At 33.0% G+C, this 9947-nt stretch overlaps 1 pseudogene; it reads right to left on the bottom strand.

Moving 5' to 3' along the window:
* Window positions 1-283: 283 nt before the first annotated feature.
* LOC105797886 (flavonoid 3',5'-methyltransferase-like) lies at window positions 284-6674 on the bottom strand (annotated as a pseudogene).
* Window positions 6675-9947: the final 3273 nt, after the last annotated feature.

Raw genomic sequence — 9947 nt, 5'->3', positions numbered from 1 at the left:
AAAAACAAAACACAAACAAATTTGTTAGAAGTGATTTTAAAGACAAAAGCAAACTGTTTTGTGCAAGAATGCTTGAAACAACAAGAAAAGATTAAAACTCCTAATTTTGATGTGTTTCTTAATGGAACAAGATAGCAGAACGTCTTTCTTGAAGTAACTTTAACCTAGAACGAAAATCAATAAAATCAGCAAGCCAAAACATCAAGAACTAACTTGAATAAGCAAGAAACGATAAATTAATGATAGAAAAGAGAAGATGGCATCCTAAGAAGCCTTGGAAACATTAAGAAGCCACAACTCCTTTCAATGGCTCTAATTCCCCCTCCAAGAAAAAGATCTTGGCAAGAAAAAGCTTGAAGATGATTCCCACAACCTGAAAGATTGTTAAAATAACTTCTAAAAGAAATTCAAGAGCAATTCTTAAAGAAAAACTCAAAGAGAATTATTATTAACTCAAAAAAACATAAATAAATTGTGTCTATAAAGGTGGACACCCATGCGACTTATAGACCCCCAAAATAATTTTTCCTAACCCTAATGGAATAATTAACATGACAATTCATCAAATAAAATAAAATAATTATAAGTAAGGACTTTTAATGGGAATTCAATCAAATGAATTGAATGGGCTCATTAGGTTGAATTCTTACATGATGATCCACCTATTAAAATGAAATTTCACCTATAGTTTAAATATTTTACAATTTGGGCAACTTTGATAATTTGGCCTGATATTCAATTAAATTACTTTCCAAACTTCAGGATGGACTTGTAGACATCTTAATGGGCCATTTTTTCAAGAACTTGATCTTGTGATCCGTTTACTTTCGAAATTGGCTCGTTCAAGCTCGTACATGAATCCAATGCGCCTTGGCTGCAAGATTTGGTTTCTTGGACCAAGATTTCCAAGATTTGAAATCTCGATTTTCTTGATTCTTGAAATTGTCTGAAACAACAAATTTGGACCAAAATTTGGTTTCTTGATTTTCTTGAAAACAAGAAAGTGAATCTTGATTTTCTTTTTCGGTCGTGTGCGCATCTAGGGCCTTGGTAACGAAGTCTTGGATGGTCTCATCCAATCTTGCTCGGATTTGCTTGGACTTTGATGTTATTATTGGGCCTTGAGGAAATTTGAGCCCATCATGTTCATGAGCCTGATTTTGAGCCTTGAGACTTGCATCATTACGCCTACAGAGGGTGAGTCCATCGCCGATGGAAAGTAGCGATGAGTCGACTCGAGGATTAGCTGCGATAAAGCTATTGAATTCAATCACAAAATTTTGATACCTCTTAATGAAATCCTCCACCACTTCTTTCTCTGATTGCGCAACCAATTTGTACCATAACATGTTGTCGTAAGCTATAATTCCTCTGATCTTACTAGTTTCAGCGTCAGCTCGTGGAATTTTAGGTAATCACTTTTGTATGCATCTACAAATACGAAATCGAAGCTCCATTCTTCACCCTACAAAGTTTGAAAAGAGTTATGCTATCTCAATTTGAAAGTGTTCGATACAATATATATTTAATAGGGATATAGATGTAGACATTTTTACCCAAACTTGAGAATCTAATCTAAATTAAAACTAAACTCAAGCTGATTTGATTATAAAAAATCAACAATTTTGACACATCCTACTTGAAAGTTGAAACTAATCCTAGAAATAACTTGAATTTGAAATGACTCATACTAGAAATGATCCAAACGAGTAACTTGAAATGACACAAACCTAAAGTTAGCAAAACCCAACATGACCTGAACCCGTAACAACCTGACCTAAAAACCCCGTCTTTAAACTTGAATAATACGAGCTCAAACCAACCTAAATCCAAAATTATCAAATCCATATTAACTTGACACAAAAGTAATTTGACCCACCCAATTGACAAGTTTAGATATAATTAAATTTGTAAATGAGTCAGGTTGAGTTAAGATCTATAGGATTCAACCTAAGTAAATCCTAAATCAAATGTCCCTAAAAACTCATTTTTCTAAGAAATAATTTTATATTTATAATTAAGTTTAAATTAAATAATATTTTATTTATTTAAAATGTATAAAATAAATACTTACATCTTTTATAAAATCATCTAAAACTGAAAAGGCATATGAGGGGAAGAACTCAATCTTATGCTGCATTCCAGCTATCTTAATAGATGGTGCCCCTACGTCGTATGCTTCTTTATGAGGGTCAATTGTTATAACCTGCCAAAAAAATTGTTGATTTTATTATTATTATAATTAAGCTCAATTTGTGCTTAAAAATTAATCAATACAACATATTTTTCACTAATAATATAATTAAAATTATGTTTAAAAAAAAACAACATTGAGTGTATTGAAAGACAGTAACTTGTTCATGGTTAAACTACTTATTTAAAATTTGAAAGGGTTTGGACAAAAAATATAGGTCTATTTAAACTATGGATTAGACTCGAGCTTGAACATTAAAGGCCCGGCCTAACCCATTTTTAAGTTTGTAATGTTTTATATTTTATTATTTTTATATGTTAATTTATAGTAATATATAATACTATTATAATGTAAACTTTAAAATTGTTAAGATGAGTATATATAAAATTTTAATAAATAAGAAATATAGAAAATTATTAAAATAAATTAAAAATATATAAAATATATATTTTAAAACGGTAGGCTCAAAATGAGTTTAGGTTAAACATTTAACATATAGGATTTTCACGCTTCAGCTTGAGTTGATTATTTGTTTGTATAAAATTATAGAGTAAAAATTGTAAGGTTAAGATATACTCTAAATCACTATAAACTTTGTACATTTGAAATATAATCTCCTATTTTTATTTTTAAAAATTAACTTTTTATATTTTGAATTTAAAATATTAAATCAATTGTTACCACTATTAAACTTCTTTTATTAAATTCAAAGGCGCGACGTTTCAAATTAATAAAAAAAGCACTTAATAGTTATGTAAGAATAAAATAGTGTTGAAAATATTTGTAGATTTAAAAAATTTTATTCGATAAAATAAATATTTTTATTAAAATAATTAACAATATTAAATATATTAATTAATTAATAATAAAGTTTAAAATTAATGCATAAAAGTTAAATCTCAAATTTTAGCATAGACAACAAATTAGAATTCGACATTTTCTATATAACCTAAAAATAGATGGATAGGAATTGCATTAACATTATGTATATAAAAAACTGGACACGTGTCAAAAACCTTTTTATATATAAGTATATATATATGTTCTTAAATTACTATGATATAAAATATAAATAGATTAAAAATTACAGTGTATATTGTGTGCCCAAAATATAAAAGATATAAAATTTGTGATAAATTTTGATAAAATTGTTTCAAAATTTAATATATTACCAACATTTGCATACTATTAATTAAATTTTTGATGAAAGAAATTAAAATACAATAACATCAAAACATTATATAAATAACTGAATTGCTCAAAATTTATATAAAATAAATTACTAATATATTAAAATCTACATAAATATAAAATACTTAAAATATGATTGTAATATATACATAAAATACGTATTTTGCCATTAAAGTTCACTTCACTCACACTATTCTCACGCTAGTTGGTTCTTTGTAAAGTTCAGAACTTTTTCATCTATGTTCCTCATGTCTCACATGTTAAGCCTTGTACTATTTTTCAATGAAAATATTTCCTTTTTTTAAGTAAAATTGTTCACCTTGAAATTAACAATTTATGAACTTTATTTTATTAATTTTACTTGTAATTTACATGATTTAATTATAAAAGGTAATGTTATATTTGGTATCTATACTTTATAAAATGTCTAATATTGTACTTATATTTTGAAAATATCCAACATACTTGAACTATTCATATATGTTTTATTATGGTATTTGTACTTATAAAATGTTCAATATGGTACTGAACAATCAATATGTGTTATTATGGTTACATGATTTAGTGAATCGCTAAATCACCATCTGAAAATCCGATATGTAGAATTTTCTTTTCTAATCATCAAGTCCCCATAGATAATATAATATTATGTGAAAAGTAAAAAAATTTAAAACAAATATATAAGAATGTTGTTGATAAAAATTTATAATAAAATTATTATTTAAAATCAATTAAAATATTATTTCGAATGGATTTTGTTTTTGTTGAAGAAAATTGATTTTTACTTAAATGGAGAATATGCCATTTTATTTAAGTTTAGAATTTACTTCTTCTTTTTTATTAACCAAGTGTTTAGTTTTTTTATTTTTCAATCTTTTTATTTTATTTTATTTACCCTTTCACATAATGTTATATTAGTAATGTGGACTTGATGATTTGGAAAAATAATTTATGTGTCAAATTTTCATTTGTTAGTTTAGCAATTCACTAACAATGTTAGCAATGACTACTATAATAAAATATATATTGATAGTTCAGTACCACATTGAATATTTTCAAAATACATGTATCACATTCTACATTTTATGAAAATACAAATACCATAACAAAACATATATTGATAGTTCAAGTGCCGCATTTAACATATTCAAAGTATAAATATTATATTCCACATTGAGACACCCTATTATAATAACCATTCACATTAAATGCCTAATATTTGCTTCATAGATATTTTGGTTGTTGCTATAATTAAAATTAAATTTACAATATGTAAAAATCACACTTTAACAACTAGTATTTTAGGGTGAGTTTGGATGGACGGTACGTTTACCTGCGGTTAGTGTAAAAATAGCGGTGGCGGTGAGATTAGATACTATAGCGATACTGTAGCGCGAGACAAAAAATAAACTAAACACACCGCACCGCACCCAATTGCCCATCCAAACCCACCCTTAGTTTTTCCAATAAAAAGTTTGATTCATATATTGCTAGGACTGAGTTGTAAGTTTATAGAACTTAATGGTTTATATATTACAATAACTTAATTTTAATTGTTTTACTTTTTAACTAGCCAAATTCATATTTTTCCTGATAAATTATTTAATTTATTTTAAAAAGGCTTAAATAAAAAATTGGTAGTTAAATTGTATCAATTTCCCAAAATTAGTATCTAATTTTTTTTTGTCACAGAGTGATGCTTAAATTATATTCCGTTACCTAAAGTGGTATTTAAATTTTGGATAGTGCCAAGAGGGCTTGTAGGGCCCGACTCCCAAAAATAGGAAATTTCTTTTTAATTTATAAAGTTTTAATTTAGTAATAGTAAAATTACACTCTGGTCACCCAAAAAGGATAGAATTTTGATTTAATCATTTAAAAATTATAAAGATCTAGATTATTAAAATGGTGAAATTGTATTTTTACTAACGTAAAAATATACAACTTAATTCTGCCCCACTAAAAAAATTTTCTAGCTTCAGATTTGCCTAAATAATACCCCTTTCTTAAGTTGGTATTAGAATTGTTTTTTTTTTGGTCACAAGTGGTACTTAAAGTATAATTTGTTATCTAAAATGGTACATAGGCTACACTTTCACTTAAATTACTTCAGTTATTAAAAGAAAATTCTCTTAGCCAATAATTTTGTAACATGCGACACTTTTAAGGGTTTTTTGGTATAAATTTTTACGAAAAATATTTCGAAAAATGTATTGATTTTTTGAAAAAAACGATATTTTTCAATGTTTGGATGAATCAAATATAATATTAATGATAATCTTTTCCATAATTGATCTAAAGAACAAAGTCTGATTATTAATTAATTAAATTAATAAATAACATTGATTTGAAATGATATTTTCTATAATAACATAAAAAAGCTAAAATTTAAGTAATATGTATAAAATTTGTAATATAATTAGAAAAATAACCAAATGCATAAATTGAACAAAATACCATAATCACGTGGCTCATAGAAATATAATCAAGCAACAATGTCTAAGTGTCAAGGACTTAGAGTTTTCCCACGTGATCCGTGCGGCCTTAGGCAGTTTCTTTGCTCAAAAACACCTAAGTCAGCCTAACTCGCAATGATAAAGGATTCAACAGAATTCCCTCAAGGCACCCACGAAGAACAATAGAAGAACAAAGTAAGAACGAACTTTGAAGGATGAACAAAAGCCACAGAAAAGCAAGAACACTTGAGAAAAAGGTTTGAGTGAATACTCTCAAAATTCTTATTTACAACTGAATGAATTACAATGAGTAAAGAGGTCTCTATTTATAGTTGAGCCTCCCTAAAATCAACAGTGTAAATTAAAGTACATCAATGGCTACAATTAAAAGTTGTATACAATCAAAACTCTAAGACTACATAATCTTATCTTCTCGAATCATATATCTTTGAAGATTATCTTCCATATTTATCGGGCTCTGGAGACGGGCTTTTAATCTCTCCAAGTAACGGACCAGTTTGATTGGGCCAAATGACCTCTCTCAAATAAGATGGATCGCACAAGTTTGTCATGGTTGCGTGCTCCCATGCGCAACCCATGACATTCTCTCCCACTTGTTCTAGCGACGCCCTTGTCGTATCCTCCTTATGGAACTGGTCAATTTTCCCTTGGAACTACCACAATGCCTCGGCAGGTTCCCAACTTGTTTCGCTATAAGGAAGTCCCTTCCATCGAACTAAGTATTCATGCCGTGGACGGTGGTACTTTCGTCGAATTACCTGATCTGCCTCAATGTTTTCGACTTCACGATTGTACGACACCTTTACCCCCATCGGTGTTCGTTTGGACTTGCCTCGATTCGGATCCTCTTGATCCTCATGAAATGGCTTAAGCACGCTTACATGGAATACCGGGTGGACTTTGAGTTTTGCTCATACCTTCGCACAAGCCCCTTGTTCAAGCCAGTATATCGCAAAATCAGGTGTAGTTTAGCAAGGACTGAGTCACCCACTTGAAATTACACATCCCTTCGGTTCTGATCGGCCCACTTCTTGTTACGCTTACTTGCCTTGTGTAAACAACCTCTAGCCAGATCATTTTTCTCTTGCCAATCTTTTGCGAATCAATAGGTTGTCGGGTTTGGTCATGTATAATGGGTCACAACAGCGTTGGGTCTGAGTGGCTGTTGACCCGTCACTATTTCAAATGGACTTTGATTCGTAGCCCCACTTCGCTACAAGTTGTATGAAAACTGGGCCATATCCAACAACTTTGGCCAATCCCTTTGTGTGGCACTCGCGTAGTGTCGAAGATATGTCTCCAACAATACATTTACTCGTTCAGTTTGCCCATTGGTTTGTGGATGCATGCTCGTGGAGAAGTTCAAATCTGAACCCATTGACTTGAACAACTCCGTCCAGAACCGACCGTAAATCACCCATCTCGATCACTGATAATAGATAGTGGCACTTTCTAATATTTCACCATGTGTCTAAGGAACAACTGAGCTGCTTCCTCAGCAGGGCACTCCTTGGTTGCCGGAATAAATGTCACATACTTTGAAAACCTATCCACCACAACAAGAATACTCACAAACCTGTCAGACTTAGGCAAACCAATAATAAAATCCATGGATAAACTCTCCCATGGCTTTTCCAAAACTGGCAAGGGTTGAAGCAAACCGGCTGGAGTCTTTAACTCGACCTTGTCTTGTTGGCACACTAGACAAGTTTTCACATAGGTTTCCACATCAACACCCACGTGAGGCCAGTAATAACGATCCTTCAAAAGGGCCAAAGTGCGATGCATCCCTGGATGTCCCGCCCATTTCGAGTCATGACACTCTTTCATGAATTCCTTACGTAGTTTTCCATAATAGGGCATATAGAGGCGGTGTCCATGAGTGTATAACAGCTCCCCATCAAGCCAAAATCTTCTTGTTTTTCCCTCATTGGCAAGCTCAATCAAATTTTTGGCTGTGGGATCATGGGACAATCCCTCTCGAATGCGTTTTAATAAAGAACCATCAGGTTGGCTAATTGTTGCAAATTCCATCTTTTGACTGAGTGCATTAGCCACAATGTTGGCACTTCTTGGTTTATACTCCATTGTGAAATCAAACTCTACTAGTAAAACCTGCCAACGAGCCTACTTGGGAGACAACTTTTTCTAGGTTAGAAAATAACTATTGGTAACATTATCGGTAAGGACCACGAACCTGGAACCCAATAGATAATGTCTCCAAGTGCGCAAGCAGTGTACTACCGCAGTCATCTCCTTCTATTGGACAGTATATCTTCGCTCTGTCTCACTAAGCTTTCGACTCTCGAAAGCAATTGGGTTCCCATCTTGTATCAGTACTCTCCCAATAGCATAATCTGATGCATTTGTGCCTACCTCGTAAGGCTTCGAAAAATTCGGTAAGGCAAGTACGGGTTCCCTCATCATTTCTTATTTCAATTGATTAAAGGCCTTCTCACATTCCGAATTCCAATCCCATACTTTCTCCTTTTTCAACATGTCTGTCAAGGGTGTGGTAATTCTAGAGTAGCCTTCGACAAAGCGTCGATAGTAATTTGCCAACCCAAGGAAAGATCTCAACTCCGTTACCTTGGTTGAAGGCTCCTACTCGAAAATGGCTCGAACCTTACTCTTATCCATTCGGATCTTACCACCTCCCACAATGTGGCCTAGGAATGACACCTCTAGTTGGGAAAATTAGCACTTCTCCTCCTTGATGAACAGCTCATTTTCCCTCAAAGTTTGGAACGCCTCCCTCAAGTGTCCCATGTGCTCCTCAAGAGACTTGCTATACACCACAATATCGTCAAGGTAAACAACCACAAAACGATCAAGAAAAGGTTGAAGTACCTTATTCATTAGGGTACAGAATGTAGCTGGGGCATTCGTGAGTCCGAAAGGCATCACAAGGAACTCATACGAACCGTACCGTGTCACACAAGCTGTCTTTGGCTCATCCACTTCGGCTATCCGAACTTGATGGTACCCCGATCTCAAATCTAACTTGGTAAACCATTTTGCACTACCAAGCTGATCGAACAAATCTGCAATAAGAGGAATAGGGTACCTATTCTTCACAGTGATCTTGTTTAGAACTCGATAATCGATGTACATTCTCAAGGACCCATCATGTTTCTTTTAAAATAACACTGGTGCATCGTATGGGGATTTAGATGGTCTAATGAATCCCGCATCCAAAAGTTCCTTCAATTGTTTCCGCAACTCTTCTAATTCTGGTGAAGACATACGATAGGGAGCCCTTGCTGGCGGCACCACATTGGACACTAACTCAATTTTGTGGTCCACCTCCCTCTTGGGAGGCAAACTTTTAAGCAACTGAGCAGGCATTACATCTCGAAATAATTGCAACAATTGACCCACTTCTTTCGGAGTCTCACTAACAGACTCAGCGGTCTCTTCAATCTTCAAGGTGGCTAAATATGAGACTTCATTTCTACGTACTCCTTTAGCAAACTGAATTGCTGATAGTGTTTTTCCCTCAAAGCTTCTTTTCCTTGTCACTTTCACCATGCATTGATGTTTCGCGTCCGAAATCACCATGTAATTGCTCGAAGGGGCAATAAGAAAATTAACTTGATCAAGGAAACTTAGTCCAACCACAAAATCATAATCATCAAGTGGTATTATCTTAATGGATACCTTCCCGGACCATTCGCCGAGCTGAAGATCCACTCCCTTTGTAACCCCCTTGATTGGAACACTTTTTGAGTTCACTGTTTTGATCTGACCCACTTCATATCTATCTTGAGGCCCAATTTACAAGCAGCCTCCTCGGACATAAAAAAATCAGAAACGCCTGTGTCGACAAGCACATTCAATTTTTTGCCAGCCACAATGATATCTACAAACATCAAACTATGGTTCACTCTATCTTTGACACCCCCTAGTATCGAACCAAGATTGTTATCCTCTACATCGGACTCCCTTTTTGCTTCCATAGCCGTGAGAGCGGCCTTCTTTGGGTAGTCCTTAATCATATGTGGACCATCACAGTGAAAGCAACTTATAGGCCCACTCTTTCTCTTGTCCCAAGGCTTCTTACCATTGCCATTCCTAGTGGGCCT

This window comes from Gossypium raimondii, chromosome 9 (assembly GCF_025698545.1).
Source record: "Gossypium raimondii isolate GPD5lz chromosome 9, ASM2569854v1, whole genome shotgun sequence".
In the NCBI taxonomy this organism is placed as follows: Eukaryota; Viridiplantae; Streptophyta; class Magnoliopsida; order Malvales; family Malvaceae; genus Gossypium; species Gossypium raimondii.
Note: the sequence above shows the minus strand (reverse complement) of the source record. Positions and strands in the feature narration are given on the sequence as shown.